The sequence below is a fragment of the Schistocerca nitens genome, chromosome 9, assembly GCF_023898315.1.
Source record: "Schistocerca nitens isolate TAMUIC-IGC-003100 chromosome 9, iqSchNite1.1, whole genome shotgun sequence".
NCBI classification, from domain to species: domain Eukaryota; kingdom Metazoa; phylum Arthropoda; class Insecta; order Orthoptera; family Acrididae; genus Schistocerca; species Schistocerca nitens.
In genome coordinates, this window is record NC_064622.1 from 367268020 (window position 1) to 367274019 (window position 6000).

Consider the following 6000-nt stretch of genomic DNA (forward strand, 5'->3'; position numbering starts at 1 on the left):
TTCTTACCTCTATGGGCACTCCAAACAAGCTGAAGTTTTTGTGTCGTGACGAAAGTTGCGTCTCTGCGGTAACAACACTAAAATCTGGTAGTTCACACATGCAACTGCAGTATGTTCACATCTAAAGCACTATGCTATCTGACACCAAATCAAACAAATTTCGTTAATTTGAGTACAATAGAAAAGAACAGGTTATTTATTCACCTTTGAACAAGTTTATATGTAATCAGACTCAGCATATAAAATTTACTCTAGGAGACGCTATTCTATTGGTTATGCAAAGCACAAATGCGAGAAACTAGATAGGCTACGCAATAGGCTGCAAGTTGAGAGTTCCATGATCAAAGTGAAGGACTGGACCAAAAGTATTACACGTTATCCAACTTATTAGTTCATAAACCGAATTAAAGTCCATTTCTACAGCAACTGCTGTGATCTGCGCCGTTGCAGCTCGGCAAGTTAGCGGAAGCGTCCAAAGACGTTTCTTTCATCGGAAATACGAGTATTATAGCAAAACCTCTGGTTTTAACACGACGGACATAGCTGAAGGCCATGATCAATCGAAATAATTAAGTACTGAGTATTTATCCAAACAAAGCACAGACTGAACATGTGGTCAGACCGTCGAGTATCGTAAACATGGCGGTCTCGGACACAAAATTTACCAAATTTACGAGAGAAAATAAAATGGTTACATTAAGAATTGCACTGATGAGATCGAGGAGTGGTTAAGTATAGATCCCATATACGTAATAAGCCAGGAGCCACACTCACATGGCATGTAGTGTGAGCACTAGCCATCAGTGTTTGTACAAAGAAAACCACATAGAAATTTAAAAAAAAACTTGCAGAAACCGCGCCCCACACATTTCAGACAATTTATCTTAATGTTTTAACACGAAAGAACATCATAAAAGCGAAATATTGTTACTACTGCCATGCTCACTCTGTCTGCATGACATGTGGCGTGAACACAACACATGAAGAAACACGCCATAATAATTATGTAAAATGTACACCAACACAACTCCTATCCTTAATCTACAGCACCTCCTATCCTTATTTGCCCACAAAATGAATTCCTATGGGAACTAAAGGTGCCATATATGAAAGGCTCCAAAATGTGCCCTAATACATATCACAAAGAAAAGACCATAAAATATTAATTTCTCACCACTAAATTTATCCCATGCATTGAAATCATTTCCACTATAGCAAAAAACAACCATACTGCTATCTGCTGTCCATCTTAATGCCCCAAGAGGTACTTGTTCATACTAGTACAAAGCTGTTTTGACTATGAGCTAGAAAAGCACTCAGTTTGCCTAAATTAGAGCAATTATTGCCCCATCAGTACCTCTACCCCTAAACTGAAGCTAACTACAATGCCTAGAAACGTATCAATTAGAATATCGCGTTTTTTACTATATTTTAACATACTGCAGACGCAACACCTCCACAGCTCGTACCCTCTCCAGTGCGCTCCAGCTAACAGTAGCACTCCAGAGGGTTCCTGGCCAGACCCAGCGTCCCTTGTTCGAATCGCTCACTCTCCTGGGCTAAGGGTTGATCAGTGCCTTCTCTACTCTATCGAACTGACCTGTCTCAAGCATTATATGAGCATCAGCCAGCACTGCATGCAACAAAACAATTCTCCTGTGCTTTGTGAAATTAAATCTTTATTTCACACCCACAAAAATAAAAACTTACAACTAATTAACCAGCATACTTCATCACAAATCTAGTTCACTATCCTTCAAAGTTTATTTGATTACCATATTTGCATTCACTTTTGTTTCTGTGAAAAGAAGACTTCCGACACTCTCACAGCATGAGATTGTAATACCAAGTGATTATCGAGTGACCATCAGTCTCTCATGTGAGCAACCAAGTTGAGAAACAAAATCTGGAAAAATTAAATTTTCACTCTGAAGCAGAGTATGTACTGATATGAAACTTTCTGACAGATTAAAATTGTGTGCCAGATTGAGACTCGAGCTCCCAGATTTGAGTCTTGGTCCAGCAGGCTGTTTTAATCTGCCACAAAACTCCAACAAAATCTTTTTGAAATGTTTACTCATTAACTTCACTAACCATTAAATGAGTGCAATTCTGTGGACATCTATACTACATCACTTGTGAAAATATTCCCCACTTCGCTACCATTTATTTTGGGGGATGTAGCAATGAAGTATCAAATGTAACCTTCACACAATGATATGTTCTTGCAGAATAAAATTTAAATGTTGTTGCAAAAGACTTCAAAGCTGTGTCACGTTTTGTAAGAATGACAGAACATATTGTCTTGACAAACTGACATGACTGTTCTCTGTTTACACCAGATACAATGTTAAGCACTGAAATAGTCTCTTTATCTATGTAGTTCTTCTTCTGCAAGGCCATTATCACATGATTCAAGTGAATATTTCGCTGCTTGAGGCGACTGTTTGGCTGCTGAAAGAGCTTGATTTTCTTCCTGTTGTAAGTAGGCTGTTTAGGTTTTTTTATTGGTAACGCCACCTCTGTATGAAAATCACTGGCTGTGCTGTGAGCAGTCTGTGGCTGCTTTGCATTGTTGTAATACTCGCCATTGTAGTGTTAGGCAGCTGGCTGTGAACAGCGCGTAGCGTTGCGCAGTTGGAGGTGAGCCGCCAGCAGTGGTGGATGTGGGGAGAGAGATGGCGGAGTTTTGAAATTTGTCATGAACTGCTATATTTATATATGATGATATCAAGCTGGCAGTAGTGGCGCTTGCTGTATTGCAGTAGTGGGAGAAACGAAGATTATTGTGAGGTAAGTGATTTAGTGATTTGTGAAAGGTATAGTTTAATGTTAGTCAGGGCCATTCTTTTGTAGGGACTTTTGAAAGTCAGATTGCGTTGCGCTAACAAAATATTGTGTGTCAGGATAAGCACAGTCCTGTATAATTGTTCAAAGGGGACGTTTCATATGTCGACCCTTAGCCGAGGATACCTCACTGGAATCTTCTGATTTTTTTCTTGTAGTTTGTGTAATTAGTGTAGCTATTGTTTATTGCTAGCGCGTAATTGTAGAGAGAATCTCCTTTATAGTTGCAGCCTTTCATTGTTGTACAGTAAAACAGTTGTGGCATGCATGTAGATTTGCACCAAGTATTTCGCAGCTGCAATTAACTAGATATTATTTTCAGTGCTATGTTAATGTGTTCTCTTATTTTTGCTCTTCAAATTGTGCTTTCTGTGTTGTCGTGTGAAATATTGTGACAATAATGGCGTGTGAAAAACGTAATACTAGGCTCCAAAGTAAACTGAGAAATGACAGTGAAGACGAAAGCAGTGTGTTAGCGCCGCAGAGTAATGAATTAACTAATGTTCAAAGTAGTAATTTGGTAATTGTGCATAGGGAAATGGAGCGGGCGGCAAACAATGGTGTAGACAGTGAAACAATTAGTGAAGAGGGAAGCATTATCGATCGATCGGTCGGCAACAGCTCGCCTCAGGAATCCGAAATGACAGAACATTATATTGCAAATACTGTAGACTTAGGTTTTGGGTCCTCACCGTTTTCTCAAATAAGTCAAGACACATTTTCTGCTTGTCAAAATGTGAATGTTGCCGGTGAAAATGCACTGCCAAAAAGCATAGAGAAACAGATTCCAGACACTAATACATTATTATTGCAATTAATGCAACAAATGGAACAAAATCAGAGACAAATGGGACAAAGTCTTCAAAAGTTAGACACAATGGAACAAAATCAGAGACAAACACAGCAACAGTTAGACACAATGGAACAAAATCAGAGACAAACACAGCAAAATATTCAAAAGTTAGACACAGTGGAACAAAATCTTAAAAAGTTAGACACCACACTTGAACAAACACGTGAAGATTTAACTACTGAGTTACATAACATTGAATCGAAATGTCAAAAAGTCTGTAATGACGTAAAAACACAAATTTGTGAGCATTTTCAACCTATTTTTTCGCGGCATGAAAATGCATTACAGAATCACGAAGCAGCCATAAAAGAACTGCAAACCATTGTTCATGAAAATCATGAGATCTTGTGGGCTAAAATTGACTCAGTTGCATCTACCGATTCGGTTACGCAACTTGCAAAAACACAGGAAAACTTGAAGGACACAGTAGATTCGATTTCAACACAAATGAACACTCTGAAACTTGGTTCAGAAAAACACACTGAGGAAATGTGTTCACTATCGGGGAAAGTAGCCGAACTTTCGGATCAGGTCACTAACTTATCTACAAAGGTAGATGATGATCTGAATGACACAAGACCTGTAGCCTTCACTGACACTGAAGAGTATGAACAAATTAGAAAATTCAAACAGAATCAAAATCAAATCAATACACAGCACAAAAGAGAAATCCGGGAAGTACAAGATCAGTTGGCACAAGTAATACAAGAATTACATATTTTAGAGGACACTCGCGCTCCAGTACGGGAAGAGGGACATAGAAATACGGAACAACCACAAAATAATAACACAGGACATTTCGGAAATTATGAAAGAAACTGGCAATGTGCACCGAATTTTGAGATGGAACCGCCGACACGACCTAACAATGACCGATATGCGACTCGCCGACATGATGATTTTGACTATAAGCTGTTCATTACTACACGTAAATTCAAAACATTTAAGAAATCTGGCAACGACATTCATCCACAAGCATGGCTCCATCAATTCTCTCATTGTTTTCCTCCCAACTGGTCGTTAGAACACAGATTAGAATTTATGTGTGGCTACTTAGAGAATGAACCAGCTGTAAGAATGCGATCGGTCATTCACGATTGCCACAGTGAAGGAGAATTTTACCATGCCTTCCTCTCAGCATATTGGTCTCAAGCCACACAAGACCGAGTAAAACATGGCATCATAATGATGAAACATTTCGAACAATCTGAATTCTCCAGTCTTGTGAAATATTTTGAAGACATGTTGCACAAGAATCAGTACCTGTCAAACCCATACAGCCCCTCAGAACTCATCCGCATTTGCTTAATGAAATTGCCTGAACATTTAAGAAATATTATTTTGGCAGGACGTTGCAAAGACGACATTGAAGCTTTTCAGGGACTCCTACAAGAATTAGAAATTGACACAGACAGTCACCAGATGCGAAAACAGGAAAACAATCACTACAGGTCACATACGTCACAATTCCATGACGACAGAAACAATAACTGGACACGACAAGGCCATTCTTACAACGCAAATCGTGAACAAATCAGACACCACCCTTATGACAACCGTTGGCAAAATAATAGTTACAGAGAAAGTTCGCATTTCCATAACTTCAGACGCAACAGTTCAGAGCGCAGGTACGATTCAGGAAGAAATTCTCCACCACATGACCGACAAGAAAGAAACTATGGAATCTACCGACATGACGACAGACGATATATTCGTAACGACAGACCTGAATTGCATCAGAACTGGCGAGATTCAAACAGAGCAGGGCCTTCTCGTCAGAGTGAATTTGTAGAAGTTAGGTCTCCTAATCCCAATAACGGCGCGCGCCAACAAAGAGACAGACAATGACTCGCACAAGCAGGCAGCCGCGTGCGCCCGCTGGCTCCGAGAAAAATAACATAAGACGCTAGCCTTGAGAAAATTTTTAGCATTCTTTACCGATGTATATAACATGATAATTGCTTTGAAGTTGAAACTCTGTGCAATAGGAAGAGTAAAGGTTTACACCACATTTCACATGTAAAACCGTTTATTGAAAGATAATCTGCTTTTTAACTTTGTCATTGCCATAAAACTTTTCACTTCACATTTCTAGTATGCATTGTCAGACTTAGAAACTGTTAACATGCAACAATGTTTGAAGTTAAATATCCAGTCTAGAACCTAGGGAACATTTTTAAACAGATATTATGAATGCATTGTTATAGTGAACAGATGACACAGTGTTGTATTTGTACATTCTTGCTTGTTAGTTGCACGATTAAGTAACGACTATCAGGCTTACATACTTAGGACACATG